Source organism: Elephas maximus, chromosome 7 (assembly GCF_024166365.1).
Source record: "Elephas maximus indicus isolate mEleMax1 chromosome 7, mEleMax1 primary haplotype, whole genome shotgun sequence".
NCBI classification, from domain to species: domain Eukaryota; kingdom Metazoa; phylum Chordata; class Mammalia; order Proboscidea; family Elephantidae; genus Elephas; species Elephas maximus.
This window is the reverse complement of record NC_064825.1, coordinates 20435093-20454657: the sequence shown is the minus strand read 5'-3', so window position 1 is coordinate 20454657 and position 19565 is coordinate 20435093. Positions and strand designations below refer to the sequence as shown.

The following is a 19565-nucleotide window of genomic DNA, read 5'->3' as shown; positions in this document are numbered from 1 at the left end:
GAAGCATAAAGCCACTTGCTCTCACATATTTAATGTTCAGTGAACCAGCATCATAATAGCACCATGCATAATTTGGAGAACCATAATAGAAGTAATGAATATGTTAGAAGAAATTATTTTGCTGAAATATAAAAGAAAATTAAAGCCACACCTGGACATCTGTGTGCAATTTTAGTCACTTATTCAAGTGTGATATAGCAACCATAGAAAAACTCAGGCTACAAAATACTGTAGGAAACCTCTTTAAAGATGGATAGAACTGTGTCATGCTGTCCAAGAAGAGATAGACCATTAACAGGCAACCTCACAGTTTCTAAAAAACTGATACTCCCAAGCAACATGAGAAGTATTAAACACAATATAAAAAACTCCAGAGAAAGGAGTATTTTTTTTGTTATTTTATTTACAGAAATTAATGTCAGAAATACATTTCTCAGAGCAATTTCATGCATAGGAAACCATCATGATTTATAGTATAAAACAGGCTTAGCTAAGCTAGAGTAACTAGGGGCCAAGGTATGAGCTCCATCTATTTTGGACAAAGACAGAGGGAGCAATCAAAAATTCGGTTTTGCATACAACTTGTTTGTTCTTATTGCTCTGCTTTTTAATGCAAAATAGTATGTCAAGAAAATCTTAGGATAATCCAGGAAGAATCAATAATCTCTCGGTTCCCTTCTTTCCTAAACTTGAACAAGAATTTTCATTTCCTGAACTACAACTTAGTGATTAATCTGATGTGTATTAAATTGAATTTCAAAGAGTGAATTCACCTCAGAATATAACTTACTGAAATACACCTAACTACTTTTAACCACCCACCCCACCCCACCCCACCCCACCCCACCCCACCCCCCTCACCACCGCCACCCATCACTTGTATTTCTGGCATGGAGTTCAACCTGTCTTTCGGTCTTACTTGCTTTAACCTTTCCAATTAATTCAGCTCATTTTTTTTTTCCAAGAAATGTTCTTTTTCTTAATTTTTTTTTTTATCTTTAATTTCTTCCAACCAATTTGGTCAATTTTCACTGCAAAGCTAAAACCATTAAAAGTTTTATTGCTTTGTCAGTGAAATAATTCAACAAGAATTTATTGATAATTTGCTTTTTATGTATTCACTCACCCATTCATTCAGCACCTACTCTATATTTAGGTACTGTGCTCAGCACTTAGAATGGAAAGATAAAGAAGCCAAAGTCTTAGCCCTATGTGGGGCTCTATGGCCACTAGTGTGAGAGACATCTTTGGAAGTGGGGTGCGGAACATCAAACAAGAAACTTTCAGTCTTGTAGGGGAATGATGAGAGACTACAAGAAAATTTGAACATAACTATAGGACTAGCTACATGCTTTGTGGGGCCCAGAGCAAAACGAAAAGGTAGGGCCCCTTGTTCAAAAATTGCTAAAAATTTCAAGACAGTAAGAGATGAGCACTAATGTAATCAAGGGGCCCTTTTGAGTGCAAGGCCCTGTGAAACTGCATAAATCACACCCCCGCGAAGCTAAGCCTGTGTAGCTATTAAACTACGTATTAATCTACAACAACAAAAGGATTTTAGCAAAGGGATTGCCACAAAATAGCCTAGAATTATGTTTTCTCATCTTTAAAACTAGAGTTTCCTGGCTTACATCAGAGGTTTTGCCAGATTTTTACACAAAAGATCTATTTTATTATTTACCCCATGAGCCTTATGTTTTGAATATTTTATCGTGTTAAAATAATCATTAATTAATATTGCTACTTGGAGTCTAGCCACAGCTTCCGATTATCATGAGGTAGCTGGTGTTATTGAACTGAGCGATATAATTCCAGCCTACAGAAAAGAGACTTTCCATTATAGCCAGTTATGAAATATCTTGTTTGTTTGTTTTTTTCTTTTTTTCAAATAGTTGAAAATCACCTAAGGCTACCAGTTACTACCTGGATGGAAACCAATTTGGAAACTTTCAATTATATTTTCCAAATTCTCTAATTTTTAGTGATTCTCATTAGCAAGAGAAGAAAGTTTGAGACTTTTCTCCCTTTACCTTGGAAGGATGCAAGTACTGCTGCCTACCCAAATATGGAGGGAGAATCAAGCTCAATGTAAATCTTGAAAGTATTTCTAGTATCGCTAATTGATTTGAGAGTTAAGACAGCATTAATGTGCTCTGTCTTCCACTCTCCATCCTTGTGAACTATGCAGGTTCTAAAACTGATATCAGTGTCTATATTTTTAGCATCTGGCCACTTCTGAAAGTTTTCAAGCTTTAAAATGCACAAGTATCTTTTGGAAGATAGAGTTTGCGTAGTTTTTCTTCTCCACCACGGGTCTAATGTGTAATGAGCTTATACCTGGAGACTGCATAAGCCTTCATATGGTGGAGTAATGACTTGGACTCAAGAGCGTCTCCAGTGAAAAAGAGAAAAAGCTAGTAGTGATGAAATGCAAAGCTTGGTTTGCCAATATGCTGGTATTTGGAGGCCAAAGAAAAATGACAAATGTTTTCAGTGTCATTTTAATCTTAATTAACATTAATAGTAAATAAATTTTCAAATAATTCATGCTTTACAACAGAATAAAAGCTATTCGATGAATACATTTTTACAATATAATTAAAATCTTTAAACTAGAGATATAAAATGTCCTCCCTCTGAAGAAAATCTAATCTTATTAATTCAATGTCTTCTTAGAATAGCCTGCATCATTGTGGGAATTTTAGGTCACCAGTTATCAGTAGTATTGAATGAGATTATTTAAATAGCTTCTACCAATAACTTATTTTCCTGACTTAGGCTTTTTTACATTAACTAGTTTGACTGACTCTTATAAAATTTATTTTAGACACTGAACAGCCATGTAGTATCTTTTTCTTACACTTCTCACATGGTTGCTTGCAAATCTGTAGAACTCTCTAACAACTGACTAAAAAATAACATTTTCGACAATCATGTGTTTTGGATTTTCTGAAGTACCTCTAGTTTAGTAACTTGAAGTGATAGTTGACCAAAATGATCTGACTGACAAAAATGATAGAAGCAGTTTGCATGCATGTATATCCCAAACCAAACCAAACTCATTGCCGTCAAGTCAATTCTGACTAATAGGAACCCTACAGGACAAAGTAGAACTGCCCCATAGCGGTTCCAAGGCTGTAAATCTTTACAGAAGCAGACTGCCACATCTTTCCCCTGCATGTGTGTATATAGCTGCTAATAAAATACAAACAAATTAATTGTCATTGTATATAGAGGGCCAATTGATGGAGACTTAATTTCTTGTATTCCATTCGTTTGACAAATACTGAATGCCTGCTAGAAACCAATTTCTTTTCTAGACACTGGTATTTCAGTCAGCTAACTTAGGCTTTCCTTGGTTTCCTGATGTATGCATTTTGCTATTTGAAACAAGTACTCTGACTTAGCTCTTTCATTTTGAGAAAAGTTCTAATCAACTGGATTTTATCACATACATGTTTTCGAGTCAGAATTTGGAAGATGATCATAATTCACCAAGTATTTTGTCCCACACACCTAACCTACTTTCTTTAGACATTCAACCTAATATAAAAATAATCACATATACTATCATTTCATATTTGTGTATACTTACTGAGATAAGTTCATGGTTTGTGAGGTTATGTTTTAAATGCCAATTTCATCCATTATTTAGAAACCTAGCGATGTGGTGGTTAAGAGCTACGGCTTCTAACCATAAAGGTCGGCAGTTTGAATCCACCAGGTGCTCCTTGGAACTCCATGGGCAATTCTACTCTGTCCTATAGGGTCACTATGAGTCTGAATTGACTCGAAGGCAATGGATACTACATGCCAGGACAATGCTAGAGTATAAGAGGGAGAAGTGGTGAGAGATGAGATCCAGCGTAAGTGCGTTCTAAAGCCATGGGAAAGAATTTTACTTTTACCCTGAAAGTTAGGGAGATCTATCAAAGGACCAAAGCAGTAACGTGACATGATTAGATACACACTTTAAGCCTCCTGAAAACTATAGACAGTATTTGGGAGAGTGAGTCAAGAGATTTGCTAGTAAAGCAAATGGGAGGCCATAGCAGTAATCCTGACAAGAAGTAAGAAGGGTTTGAAATAAGGCAATGATAATAGAAATGGAAAGGAGTGTGAATATTCAAGAGATAGGAAGGAAACAGAATCTATAGGAGTTGGTGGTCCACTGGCTATAGAAAATTAGAAAGAAAAGGCAATGATGAATGCCAGCTGTAATGCTTAATTGAATGGTCAGTAGGATGGAAAAGATATATTCTGGTTAAATCAACACAGTTCCAAATTATATCTGGTGTAAAAACAGGGTATTATTAGTAAGGCCTGTTTACTCTCAGAATTGCCTTGGTTTGAATAGAAATTGTGTGCTCACCCTAGAAATGTATGATTATGCTTTTCATATAATCAGGATATACAGAAGTGGATTGGGGATGCAGAAGCAACACTTAAGACTGTCCAGAAAGAAATAAATAACCAATAAGCAAATAGATTTGTGGCTATTGAGCTATTGAAACCTAGGCACTGAAAAGCAGTTTTGAGCACCATCAGCATACTAAAGTCGGGTGGGAGTGGGATTAAAGAGATAGTATGTGAAAACCGAGAAGAGAAGAAGGCTCAAGTTGGAACTCTGGGAAACACTAATGTTGAAGAGGAGGAAAATCTGCAAGGGAGGTTGGGAAGTAGCTAGTAGAGACAGATTGCCACTAGAAAGGAAGCCAAGTAAATCAAGTCATGGACACAAAGAAGAGAATTTCAGAAAGGAGAAAGTGGGTAACAATGGCAAATGCAGGTAAAATAAGAACCAATATATACCATAGAGTTAAGCAACTTAGAAGTAAATGATAACCTTGGCAAGGACAAGCTCAGTAGAATGATGGGGTAATAACCAAATTACAATAGGTTGAGGAAAGGCAAGCAATAACATGTGAAAGACGGTGTCGTATCTTAATAAAAGTATGCCCTTTAAAGCCAGACCTGTGTTCACATCTAATCCAGCTCCTACTAATTATGTGGCTTTGGGCAGATTGCTTAACGTTAACCTCTCTTGCCCTTAATTCATTCATTTAACTTATTCATCAGACATTTAAAGAGCACATAATATGTGGCAGGCATTGTGCTAAGAACTAGCTAACCATGAGCAACTTAAATCCCCAACACGGAGAAGCGCTTCTTACAATATAATGTGAAGAGTGCTGTTATATAAGCTCCATTAATAATGATAAAAACAGCTAACATTTATTGACTACTTCTTGTATGCCAGGCACAGTGCTAAAGACTCTATATAAATTATTTCACTTTAACCATTTAGAGCATCATATATCAACCATGTGAAAAAAGGTGCTATTTTTAGTTAGAATTTGCAGATAAGGATACTAAGGCTCAGAGAGGTTTGAGAACTTATTGAATGTCACCTTAATAAGTAGAAGAATGGAATAAAGTCCAGGCAGACTGACTTCAAAGCCAGCATTTTCAATTGCTATACAGCTTTCCAGTGCCAATTGCCAGATTTTTTTCCCGTGTTATTCATCATTGTATCTCCTGGACCTATTTAGTTCCTGACAAATATTAATAAATATTTGTAGAAAGAAGAAGGAAGAAAGGAAGAAGAGAGGAAGGGAGGGAGGCAGGATATAAGAAACCAGGGAACAGGATGATGAGCTCTACCTGAGAGAGAACTTTTATCAAGGAGATGATATATGGGCTAGATCTTAAAGAGAAGTAGTCATTTGTGAAGCCAAGAAAGAAAAAAAAAAGATACTCGACATCAGCTTCCAAATACAGGACTTTTTCACTCCCACCTACCTCTAAGGGCAGGTTTCACATTTTCTAGTGTTCTAAAGTACCTTATCTTTGACCACATGGCTAAGAGGCTCATAATTATTGATCACTCCTTTCTATCTTATTGCTTTGGCTTAAATGACCAGTAGCATTACTGACAAGTCAGAACTCCTTCCAACTTCCATGTCTTTCCAATCATACAAAATATCAAATTCTAATGACAATTTTCTCAAGACACCTATGGGGACTTCCCATCCGGACATACTGGATTTTGATAGAAAGGAATCACTCCCAGAAAAAATGCCACCATGAATATTGTTGTTGTTGTTAGGTGCTGTCAAGTCAGTTCCAACTCATAGAGGGACCAACAACAGAACGAAACACTGCCCAGTCTTGTGCCATCCTTGCCATCATTATTATATTTGAGCCCATTCTTGCAGCCACTGTGTCAATACATCTTGTCAAGGTCTTCCTCTTTTTGGCTGATCCTCTACTTTACCAAGCATGATGTCCTTCTCCAGGGATTGGTCCCTCCTGATAACATGTCCAAATTAAGCACCAATAAATAATAGGCCTCTTTCTGCATGATCTCTTCTTATTCTCTCATTTTAAAAGTTCTTCTGATCACTATAATTATGGGACAAGGATGAAACTCCAAGTGGGTTTAGAGCTCCTGACCTTCATTCCAATTACTGCTGCTGTTCTTTCAACCTTTTGAAATTTGTTGTTTCCCACTGACTATGAGCAAATTATACCACCAAAACCAAACCCATTGCCACCAATTAAATTTTGACTCATAACAACCCTATAGGACAGAGTAGAACTGCCCCATAAGGTTTCCAAAGCTTTAATCTTTACAGAAGCTGGCTGCCACATCTTTCTCCTTCAGAGCAGCAGGTGGGTTCAAACTGCCAACCTTTGAATTAATAGCTAAGCACTTAACCATTCCACTACTGAGGCACATTAAACTATACCAAAAAAAAAAAAGCAAAAATGGTCTTTATGTTTAGTGTTAAGAAGGATGTTTCTAAACTCACCAGTATTATTTAGTCAAAGTTTTAGAAGTAGATTTTATCTGTCCGTTCATTTGTTTGTTTGAGTTGTTTGGCAAAATCATCCTACTTATTCACTTTTCATATGCTTTGGATAAACACAGCCTAAACCAACTACCAGACCCTTCTAAAACCTGACCTTTTTGTTTCCTTGAGTGTATTCTGTTTTCTGTTACTGTCATCTAGGTTGTTTTAGCATTTCTTTTGAGAATGAAGTAGTAATTTTTTGTTATGAGGGGACGGGGAATACAGGGCATGTACATACTACACAGACCTTTTGTGATAACCCAAATGTGGTCAAGAACCCACTACCAAGCAGAAGTTCTGCTGAAATCAACCCAATGACCTGTCACAACTCCAAGGAAAACAATAGAAAATTGGTAAGTTCACTTTAGTCTCTACTTCAAAATCGTGTTTTATTTCAACCTATCTTTCAAAATACTCAGCTCTTAATATTTCCTGATTTTGAGAAATATCAACCATCATGCAGTCTGGACTCTGAACGATTCTTCATCGAACAATACAAAGCCCATGGAGAGTGAACAGAGAGAAGACTATCTATTGCAGATTGGAATTTGTCCTCCCAGTAACACCTGGCAAAGGTAATGTCTCCGTTTCACTAAATACTCCTTAATTTGGAATTACAAAGACAATTAGCTCTCTAATGAGTTAGAGTGATAGAGGTGAAAGAGTAAGAAAAAAAACTGAACATCAGATGATATCTGTTACTGCAAAAAAGAGTAAGTTTCTTGCTCTTGGTAAAAATCTCTCAAATGTCTTTTTTCATTTTTCAAAACTAAAATGCGTAGATGTTATTGCTTAGTATGTATGGGGGAAATCTAACTTGACATGTTGTAGATAAAAATGGGAAGGCCATGAATACACGGATCTCCCCTCTGTATTATTGGTTATCAGTAGCTTTTACCTTTGAAATTTTTTGAGTCATTGCTGAGGAATCTAAAAACTGAGGTACTAAGAGGAAAAAAATAGTTCCTAGCTTTAGAAAAAGAGTTCAAATAAAATAGAAAATAACCTCTACAAGATTCAAAGTGGGCATACCTTGACAAGATGAGCTGTAAAAGGGACCGCTGGAAGGTTATATATTGGAGTAAGAAAATAAAAGTGCACAATGTCAAGGTGTACAAAACCTAGTGGGGAAAAGCTCTGCTCTATTTATGCTGTATTAAAAAAAAAAAAGTATATTTGGGCAAAGCAGTATATTTGGGCAAAACACTTAGTACTAGACCTACTTCATAGCTGGTGCTTAGCAAATGTTGGTTGAATCTCAAAAGCCCAATTAAAAAAAAATTTTTTTAAGTGTTCAAGTTTTTTAAAATACCAGTGATAGTAATCGGTTTACCCAACCAAGACAGTATAGCATTATACAAATAACTCAGTCTGGGGTTTGGATCTCGCCCTGGCACTAGCTGAGTAACCATGGGCAAGTCATTTTACCTCTCTTGACCTTGGTCTCTTCATAAGTAAAATGGGAGTAATTGTATTTAATTCACAGGTTTAATAATGGAATTAAATAAGATTTCAATGATAGAATGCTTCTCAGTAAATTATATGTACTGTTTGCCTTATATATATTCTTAACCCTAGAAAGAATTTCCCTAATCTTTAAGATTAGGATGGCACTCTTTAAGATTAGGATGGCACAGGACTGGCTAGTGTTTCGTTCTGTTGTACATAGGGTCGCTATGAGTAGGAACCGACCCGACAACACCTAACAACAACAATGCTTAAGATTAAAGAGTTAAATAACGGTTCTTCATAGTATGTATGGGCAAGACAATGCTCTACACTTATTCAACAGGTGATAAACCCGAAAACCTGTTGCTGATGACTCCTACTCACAGCGACCCTATAGAATAGGACAGAATAGAACTGTCCTTATACAGTTTCCAAGGAGCACCTGGTAGATTCTAACTGCTGACCTTTTGATTAGCAGCCATAGCTCTTAACCACTGTTACCATGGTTTCCTCAACAGGTGATACTGTCTGATTATCCAATGACTGAAATATTTTATAGCATTTTAATTGTTCTGTCCATTTTGTTCAATTACAATTTGATGATATATTCTTAAGGTGATTGTGAGCATTTATTCAGCTTCTTCCTCCTCAGAGTCAAATTGGCATTTTGATTGGCTTGGTATAATTGTGCTCTTTTACCAGTTTACTGTCATTAGGATAAACTGTGAAGTAGTATCAGGTGCTTCTCAGTGTATTGGGTTAACTGAGCCAATGAAATCTTGCATCAATTTCCTGAGGTGGATTGGTTCCATTAGTATGTATTTATATGCATTGAATATTCTAGTGTGATGACATCCATCCTTGAACAAAATGCAATGGCTATCTTAGAGTGCAAGGGAATTTCCCATGTGTGAAATAAAAACTGAAGTGCTTAAAGTACAATTACTTTAATTCACTTAGAGAATATGACTGAGTAAAAGAAAAGCTAAATGTACACATTATATTTTATTCAAGATAAGAAGTGTAGGCAAGGCTATAGCAGAGAGGTCATGGTTTTAAGAGTACTGTTTTCATATCAGGGACAATCGTCACTGTCTACATAACTAATGGTCACCAGCTTAAAATCATGTATAATGGGTACCAAATATATATTATAAAATTGAGTTAAATCACAGAATTCAATATTTTAAAAACATAAACAAGGATTCTATGAATGTTTGAATAGGACTTAACCATACCTTCAGTTTAGTTGGCAATGAAGCAATGTAAAAATTAAAAACAAAGAGCAGAAAGCCTTTCTAAATACCACCAAGGGCACGAATGGATTTGAAAGCAGTTGTGAAATAGTCACATAAAATACTTAGATTAAAAAATTGAAGCCAAATAGCATAAGTAACTTTTCAAGCTCTTGGGAAATTATGTCTTAAATTTTAAAATATTCTAAGTGAAAGTATAAAATCTCAAGCAAAAGGATTTATTTATTTATTTATTTTGTACACGATATTAATTAATCACCCATACCAGAGTGTCACCACTCTCATTTGTCAGCATTCGGATTGGGTTAATTTAAGTGTTCACTAATCACAAAAATTATGGTATAAAACAGGACTCTGTGAATTATATGTTTTGTTCAGGGGGTTATTGGTTCACATAATTATTTCTTTTGTGCCAACTCAAGAAATATCAGTAAACTTCACTTGAAATATCTAATCACTGTCGCAAAGACATTTTATCACCTGATCTCTATTAGTAAATCAAAGCTCCCATATTTGGCTCACAACCTCAACTCACAGAATGTTAAGTCAAGCTAATAAACAGCATCCATCATACCCCACTGAAAGAGATAGTCTGCGTTACAGACGCTCTTCTGTGTAATCCAGCCATTAGATGGAACATCTGTTACAAATTACCCAACCTTCAGGACTGCTCCATTTAAGTGCTTCTGCAAGAGCCCACTGTTCCATTTCTCCAAATGAGTTAGATGGTGGCGTCGGGATTGTACCAAGTTCATTGCCGCCATATGACAACAGCCATCTTTCAGGCTGTGCTGAGATTTAATGGTACATTGCATAATGGCAAATGTCTTCCTACAGTTGTGTAGCAAAAATCCTCAGAGTTTAAGCCAGCAGCCATCAAAAAACCACTAAGACAATTCTTTCTCCGTTATATATAAGCCATTTCCCAATAAGTTAACACTTAGAGAGTAATACTCATTCTCTTTTATTCCCAGAGGACTATTGATTTGCTCAGTTAGTTAAAATATAAAATTAATGATCCCTAATATGTATTTGTCAACTTCTGTTGTCTCCTGTGACCATGAAACTTGTCCCTAGCTCCAGACAGATATCTTGTATAACATGCTATTGGTATCAAGGAAATTCATGGAAGAAAATCTAGATAAATGAAAACAAATCCAAATTTATACCTTAGGAAAAAAAGATTAAAGAAAATATTCACAGTATTGTCAAGGGTGCACCTGTCATAAAGAAAATGGATTTATAAATGTGGTTCTTTACTGTGTCATTGGAAATAATAATTCCAAATTCACTTCATGGTATGTTTGTGATATTGGTCACAGGAGTAACTATGTCATTCATAAACAGCAAGATTGAACAAATTTAAAAATCCATCTAGCCATACATTGTTTTCTTTATCATAATTTGCATTACAGAGTTATAATGAGTCATGCACAATAAACCCAATATTGGATTTATAGAAAGCATTGCAGAAACATGGTAGCTTGCATATTTTAGCACCATATACCCTGGTGGTGTAGTTGTTAAGAGCTATGACTGCTAACCAAAAGGTCAGCAGTTCGAATCCACCAGGTGCTCCTTGGAAACCCCATGGGGCAGTTCTACTCTGTCCTATAGGGTTACTATGTGTTGGAATCGACTCGACAGCAACAGATTTGGGTTTTTTGGTTTTTTATGGTATTTCCTACAAGATTTCCTTAACTCATCTCTTCTTAGGATTTATGTAATACTAGCTTAATAAATTAATTTCAGGATAGCATCTGGGTTGCTTGGGCTTTAAAATAATTTTTTTTTAACTTTCTTACCAATTTGTACATTAACGCCTCCAATATCTATTTTCCATTTCAGAAAGATCACCTTCGATGGATAGACAGTATTACTTTTGTATTGGAATATATGAAGTGTGTACAGCTTCAACTCATGTAACGCCACATTAAATGTTTGTGCCTTTATCAAGCCTGGAATTGTTGGTTAATTTATCCTGCATCTGAAGTTTATGATAATTGACAGGGAAGTGTTTGTATTTTTTCTAAAAAGGAAAATAAACATTTAGAAGTCTCTATATAGATTTTTTTATATATAGTTTAGAATTTTAATATGGGATATTCATACAAATAAGTGAAACATGAATTCCCAAACTTATTTATATGTTTCAGATAAAAGTTTTTAGACATAATGACCTAGCAAGTCTCACACTGGCAATTAAATGCTTCAGCCAAAATGGCACACATCATTTTAGTTCATAACTCACTGGTCTGAGCCAATCATATAGCCATACCCAACCAAGGGATTCAGAGTTCAATATTTTAATGACAACCAAATGTTCTTAAATTATAGTTATCAGGACAAATGTCACTAAATTCCAATTTTGTAAGACTGGCATGGGGAAGAGGTGGTGGTATTTTTGGTTTTGCTTACAATGAAAGTAGATGAATCATTGTACTGTAAATAAGATTGTAAGAGACTAGTATGCAAAGGAACCTCAGAGACTACCACCATCCTGAAATCATACTGACACCTGCTAAGCAACAAACCAAAAAACCAAACCCACTGCCACCGAGTCTATTCCAACTCATGGGGACCTTATAGGACAGAGCAGAACTTCCCATAGGGTTTCCAAGGCTGTAAATCTTTACAGAAGCAGACTGTCACGTCTTTCTCCTGAGGAGCAGCTGATGGGTTTGAACTGCTGACCTTTCAGTTAGCAGCCAAGCTCTGTAACCACTGTGCCACCAGGGCTCCTCACTAAACAACAACACTACTATAATAAAACAACATTGGAAAAGTGATTGACTGAATCATCATAATTTATGTTTTTTTTTTTTTTTTTTTTTAACCAAAACCTACTGGTTGTCTAGATTAAAGCCTACCTGCTTCAACTCTTAATCCACCCAAAGCAGGAAAATTCTCTGGCCTCTTCCCCCTACCCCCCACCCCTACAACCCCCCAAAAAATTTTCTTGTCTCAAGTACTACTTCCTCATCTGAAAAAGGATAAGGTAGAGCTAAAAAAAAAAAAAGCATTGCCATCAAGTGGATTCTAACTCACAGTAACCCTAAAGGACAGAGTAGAACTGTCCCATAGGGTTTCGGAGGAGCGGCTGGTGGATTCAAAATGTCAACCTTTTGGTTAGCAGCCAAACGCTTAGCCACTGCACCACCAGGGCTCCAAGGTGGAACTATGTGATTCCAATTAACTCAAAAATTCCAAGACTCTGTATAATATTGCTGAAGTGTTCTGTGAAGGTTCTTGTTTTGTGTCTCAAGCATAACAATAACAGCTTTAGAGGCTACAAGGAGATATACATATTATTTATTTTTCAGCATTAAAAGCCAATGGTTTCTCAAGAGAACAAAATTTTCTAACTGAACATTAAGTCAGAGGAATGTGAAGGCCTGATTAAGGATGAATTGAATCCATGAAAATACGGCTTCTGCTCATGGCCTTTGTGGTGTGTCATTTAGTCATCAGTCCTGACCACAAAGAAATGAACAGACTGTGCCCGTTTTTCTAAATTATCTATTTTCAAATAAAATATTTATTTTAGTAATCCTACATAATAGCACAGTCCCTGGGAGTGTGAGGGATACTTCCCAAATTACTGCCCATCTGACACTGAATCATTATAGTTAAGTATAAAATTTAATGAGATTTCTACTAAATGTGTAGCATCTGTATAACATTCAGACTCTAGCTACTGTCACACATTTGTCATCTTTGTCATCACTGAGACATTTGGCCCTTATTAATCTATTTTCAAACATGCCTGGTGTGAATTAGCTTTAAAGCCTTTTAGGAGAGTTTTTGCTGCCTGATTTTAAAAATATGTATCAACAAATGGCAAAAATAAGACCATTATTAACAAGCCTGTAAAAAAAAAAAAACAAAAAACCTATTGACTGTCTTAATACAGTAATCATGAAATTTAATCCTGAACATATACAGGAAGGTAACTGAAGCCAGTGTTCAGAGTATAATGTCTGGAAATATATTTTTCCTTTTAAATAGAGCATTGATAAACTGATACTAATATAATAACTATAAATTTTCTTTTCACTTTTACTATGGTTAAAAAGTGTTCTTAATCTATTTAGGTAAATCATAATATCTTTACAGTAATATATTCATAAGAAATCTTTCAGATTTGTCAGGATTTAGAAAAAATCATCTCTCCGTAGGCTTTAATACTCTAATAATGATGAAGCTTATTATTACATCATAGAAAAGTTTATTTTCTTAATTCATGAAACTAGTTGTCATTTTTATTGCCACACAACTCTAAACTTGACTAAGCAAAAAAACCTGTTAACTCAAATATATGCCATATCTTTGCGTTAAATGGTAATTATCATATTTTAAAACATCATTTTATCTTTTAAGTATTATAAAACATTCTAAACTTAAAACATAACTTTTTCTTTCCTTTTCTTCCTTCCTGTCTTCTTTCCCTCCTTCCTTCTTACCCTTTCTTCCTTTATCTCTTTTGGATAAATATTTATTGAGAACCTATATATACCAGGAGTCCTTGGGTGTTGCAGTTAACATGTTCAACTGCTAACTGAAAGCTTGAAAGAAAGGGCTGGCAATCTACTTTTGAAAAATCAGCCGCTGAAAGGCGTATGGAGTACAGTTCTACTCTGGCACACACAGGGTCACCATGAGTTGGAATCAATTCAACTGTAATTGGTCTGGTGTAATATATGTCAAATACCATGTAAGGCCTTTTGGATATTCAGACAGTTGGAAATTATGGAAAAATAATTGTAGCCAATGTACCAAGCATGATTAAAAAAAAAAAAACCGAACTCATTGCAGTCGAGTCCATTCTAGCTCATAGCAACCAAGTGCTACACAGAGAGGTAAAACATGCTCTCAGAGCACTTGAGCATATCATTATTATCTCATGGCTTTGGTTTTTCTCTGTCATTAGATGTTAACATATCTAGGCTGTAATGATGTCTTTTGTTTCTTTAAGGACTCTTCCTCCCACCCACCTCCCACCACAGCGCACAGTGCTTTACACATACTAACCAGTTGCCATCGAGTCAATTCCAACTCATAGTGACCCTGTCGAACAGAGTAGAACTACCTCATAAGGTTTCCAAGAAGTGACTGGTGGATTCGAACTGCTGTCCTTTTGATTAGCAGCTGAGCTCTTAACCACTGAGTCACGAGGGATCCTTATGCATACTAGGCATTCAGTGATTATTTAGTAGCGTAGAATATACTTAGAATAGCACATGCAGATGACTATATAAAGACTTACCTTAAAATAATAACTGTAAGAGAATTTTAGAATACATACTTATTGTACAGAATTAGAAAACCCAGAGATAAAAACTTTAAAAAAAGAATAAAATTTAAATCACCTATGTCCTCACGTCCAAGCAATAACCACTGTGTACATTTTAATGCATTTCTTTCCAGTTTCTACCTTTGCATATTTGAAGAATTACTATTATACGATTATATTCACAGATAATTTTGCATTCCATTTTTCTCCCTTATTATATTGTGAACATGTGCCATGTCATTAAATAGTCTCCATTAGTAGGCAGTTTAATGGCTGCCTAATATTCCATCATAATAACTCATTATTTATACATCACACTATTATTGAACAATTAGTTATTTATAATGTTTTATAATAATAAATAATTGCACAGCCAAAATCAGTATCTTGGCACATAAATCTTTGTCACTGTCACTGATCGTTTTGCTTAGGAACACATTTGGGCAAATAGCCACCTATAGAGCAAAGTATTTGGGAATTTATTTGTTATATTGCAAATTCCATTTTTGTCAGTTTTTTTTAATTATTTGAAGTCATTATTTTCCATTATTAAAAGAAACATGCCTTCCTTCAAGAAGACTAAGCATTTTTGTAGAATTTTAATACTCAGAAAGGCAAATCATTTTAACAAATAGTTATCTTCTACAATGTCTCCCAGAGGGTCTTGCCCATAGGCAGCTGTTAATAAATGCCTTTTGAAAAGGTGAATAAATAGAATGGATGAAATGGAACAGAATAAATGGAATATGGAAATAAATAAATTTATTGGCAATCATTCCTCTTCAAACACATTAGCTAAATTTCAAGTCTTTTTTCATAGCGTCTTCAGAATCCTACTTACAAAACCCTGTGGAACGCCTTATCTTTAAATAAACCCTCAAACTATTTTGAAGTCTGTTCCAATTACCCATTGCTGCCCTCAAAACTTGGTAGCTTAAAACATCATTTTACTTTCTCTTGCAGTTTTGGTGATTGACAGGCCCAGCTAGATGATTCTGGCTTGGGATATCTCAGACAGATGCAGTCAGATGGTGGCTGAGGCTGGAGTCATTTGAAGCCTTCTTCACTCACATGTCTGGTGCCTGGGCTGGGATGGCTGGGAAAGATGGGGGCAAGTTGTATCTCTCTCTCTCCAAGTTGTTGTTAGGTGCCGTCGAGTCAGTTCTGACTCATAGAGACCTCATGTACTACAGAAGGAAACACTGCCCGGTCCTGTACAATGCTCACAATCGTTGTTCTCCTTGAGCCCATTGTTGCAGTCACTGTGTCAATCCATCTCATTGAGGGACTTCCTCTTTGTCACTGACCCTCTACTTTACCAAGCATGATGTCCTTCTCCAGGGACTGATCCCTCCTGATAACATGCCCAAAGTATATAAGACATAGTCTTGCCATCCTTGCTTCTAAGGAGCATTCTGGCTGTACTTCTTCCAAGACAGATTTGTTCATTCTTTTGGCAGTCCATGGTATACTCAGTGTTCTTCGCCAACACCACAATTCAAAGGCGTCAATTCTTCTTTGGTCTTCCATGTTCATTGTCCAGCTTTCACATGCATACAATGCGATTGAAAATACCATGGCTTGGGTCAGATGCACCTTAGTCTTCAAGGTGACTTCTTTGCTTTTCGACACTTTAAAAAGGTCTTTCACAGCAGATTTGCCCAATGAATGCGTCTTTTGATTTCTTGACTGCTGCTTCCATGGGTGTTGATTGTGGATCTAAGTAAAATGAAATCCTTGACAATTTCAATCTTTTCTCCGTTTGTCATGACGTCGCTTATTGGTCCAGTTGTGAGGATTTTTGTTTTCTTTATGTTGAGGTGTAATCTATACTGCAGTAGGCTGTAGTCTTTGAATTTTATCAGTAAGTGCTTCAAGTCCACTTCATTTTCAGCAAGCAAGGTTGTGTCATCTGCATAATGAAGGTTGTTAATAAGTCTTCCTCCTATCCTAATGCCCCATTCTTCTTCACAGAGTCCAGCTTCTCAGATTATTTGCTCAGCATACAAATTGAATAGGTATGGTGAAAGGGTACAATTCAGGCCAGATTCAGAAGAGGGCATGGAACCAGGGATATCATTACTGATGTCAGATGGATCCTGGCTGAAAGCAGAGAATACCAGAAAGATGTTTACCTGTGTTTAATTGACTATGCAAAAGCATTTGACTGTGTGGATCATAACGAATTATGGATCATGTTGCGAAGAATGGGAATTCCGGAACACTTAATTGTGCTCATGAGGAACCTGTACGTAGATCAAGAGGCAGTTGTTCAAACAGAAGAAATGGATACTGTGTGGTTTAAAGTCGAGAAAGGTACGCATCAAGGTTGTATCCTTTCACCATTCCTATTCAGTCTGTATGCTGAGCAGGTAATCTCTCTTTCCCTGGGCCTCTCCACATGGTTAGCTTGGGCTTCCTCACAGCATGGTAGTTTCAGTGTAATTGGTCTTCTACCTGGCAGCTGGCTTTTCCTGTAGAAAGCATTTCAGGATACCTGGGACAAAGCTGCAAGTCTTCTTATGACTTCACCTCAGAAGTGACATAGAAATAAATGAACAAGTTAATATTTTTAAAATGCTTAATGCAGTGTCTTGATACAGTATAGTGAGGGTATGATAGCTATTAATAGTATTATTATAATTAATATTCTTATAATTATTATGTTATTATTATAGAGGCTCCGCCACATCTCTGTCCTCACAGTTCTGTTAGACATCTACTTCAGCACCTGTATCTCACTGATTTTTCTCACTTCATTCTTGTTGTTGTGTGCCATCAAGTCGATTACGACTCATAGCAACCCTGCAGCATGGAGTAAAACTTCCCCCATTGGGTCTCCAAGACTGCAATCTTCACAGAAGTGGATTGCCACATCTTTCTCCCATAAAGGGGTTGGTGGGTTTGGAGTGCTTAACCACTGAACCACCAGGGCTCCTTCACCTTATCCTTAGCCACTATTTTAATGACTCGAGCATTGATATTAGTGACCCACCAAACATACTCTTCCATAAAAATCCTAGACCTTGTCAACCCTAATTATCCACTTCACTCCAGATATACACAAACCAAATTCTCACTCAGAATTACTCTACCTTTAAAATCATAAATTCTGTGAAAGTTCCCTCACTACACAAATTCCTATCCTTATAGCTTTCCCTCATGATAACCCAATTTCCTCGACTCATTTCTTTTATTCTAGTCTGTCAAACCATTCTGACTTCATTTAATCCTCTGCTCCACCTTGACTGTACGGTCACGCATACCATTGGCATCTTTGATGATAAACAATTCCAAATTTAGAAACTCCTAAACCCTAATTGGAAACCCTGGTAATGTAGTGGTTTTGGCTGCTAACCAAAAGGTTGGCAGTTTGAACCCACCAGGTAGTCTTTGGAAATCCTATGGGATAGTTCTACTCTGTCCTACAGGGTCACTATGAGTCAGAATCAAATCAACGGCAATTGGTTTTTTGTTTGTTTGTTTGTCTTTGTTTCTTTAAACCTTAATGGACTCTACCAACTACTTTCTCTGGCCCTAGTCGTGGCTTTTCTAACTTCCCTAAACTGATCAGTTCCACAAAATGATGCTATCCAACCAAACTTGAGCACCAGTACTGTTCCAAAACCTTTTTATATCACTCTGCACATCTTTCCTCTTTCATCATGTGCCCATTCTCCTCCAGCCCCTAATCCCATTCTCGCTCAGTTGCCCTCGGTTTTTATAATCACTTTTATTTACTTCTTTAGTGAGAAAATGAGTACCTTCCAAAATGAGCTCTCTCAGCTTCCCTCCTTTCAGTGTAAAAGCTTCCTGTGTCTCTAGTCATTGTTTCTTCCTTCATTTGTCTCTCTTAGAGGAAAGACTGTTGTTACTTCTTCCCGTGTCTTTCCTCTATACTCCTGTCCACAATCTCAGACTTCTATCACCTTCCTGATAGAATGCTCCCTCTCTTCTAAGTCTTTGGTCTCTTCCGTCTCCCACTGGCTCCTCTCAGCCTTGACAAAAATGCTCATCTCTCATTTTTTAATAATGTCATTTGCCCCTGCAAGACTTTTAAACTCTTTATCTCACGGTCCCTTCCTTGTTGAAATTATCAAGTGTTTTTCACTAATTTCCCCCATCTCTTCAGCACCCAACCATCTCTTAGCTCCTTTTGGCCTAGTTCAGCCTTTACTGCTCAGACTCCCTAATGACCAAATCCAAAAAACAACTTGCTACAGAACGACAGTTTAGAAAGTAAAAGCTAAAATACTTATGGGTAGAATTTTTTTTTTCATTCGAAATGAAAGCATTCTTGCAATGTGAATAAAAGAATTTCAATAACAAAACTGGCATTTCTTTTTCACCGCTAAAAGGTAAACAGCTGTGCTTATTTTAAAAATGTTATTTGAAATTACTATTTTAGGAATACTAACACAAAGGTATATTTCCCCTCAGATCAGATTATGATTGTTTCTTGAAGCTGGCAGTCCACATACATCATAGATTGATCATCATTATTCTATACTATACAGGCCTTTCATGATCAAAAGAAAAACAAACTTCTCTGAGCCACTACCCTCCTACCACCACCAGAAAAAAAAAAAAAGAATTTAATCACAACTTCCTTTGAACCCCTCATGGAACTTTACGCTTGACTCACTGCTGGTATATGTCCTTCACTGGTCAGCACTATCATTATTTCAGAGCCTTTCACATCTCCCCTGT

General features: G+C 36.4%; 1 protein-coding gene across 1 annotated transcript in view; it reads left to right on the top strand.

Moving 5' to 3' along the window:
* CNTN5 (contactin 5) overlaps window positions 1–19565 on the top strand; it is a 573072-nt gene that overhangs the window by 465249 nt on the left and 88258 nt on the right. The window lies entirely within an intron of this gene.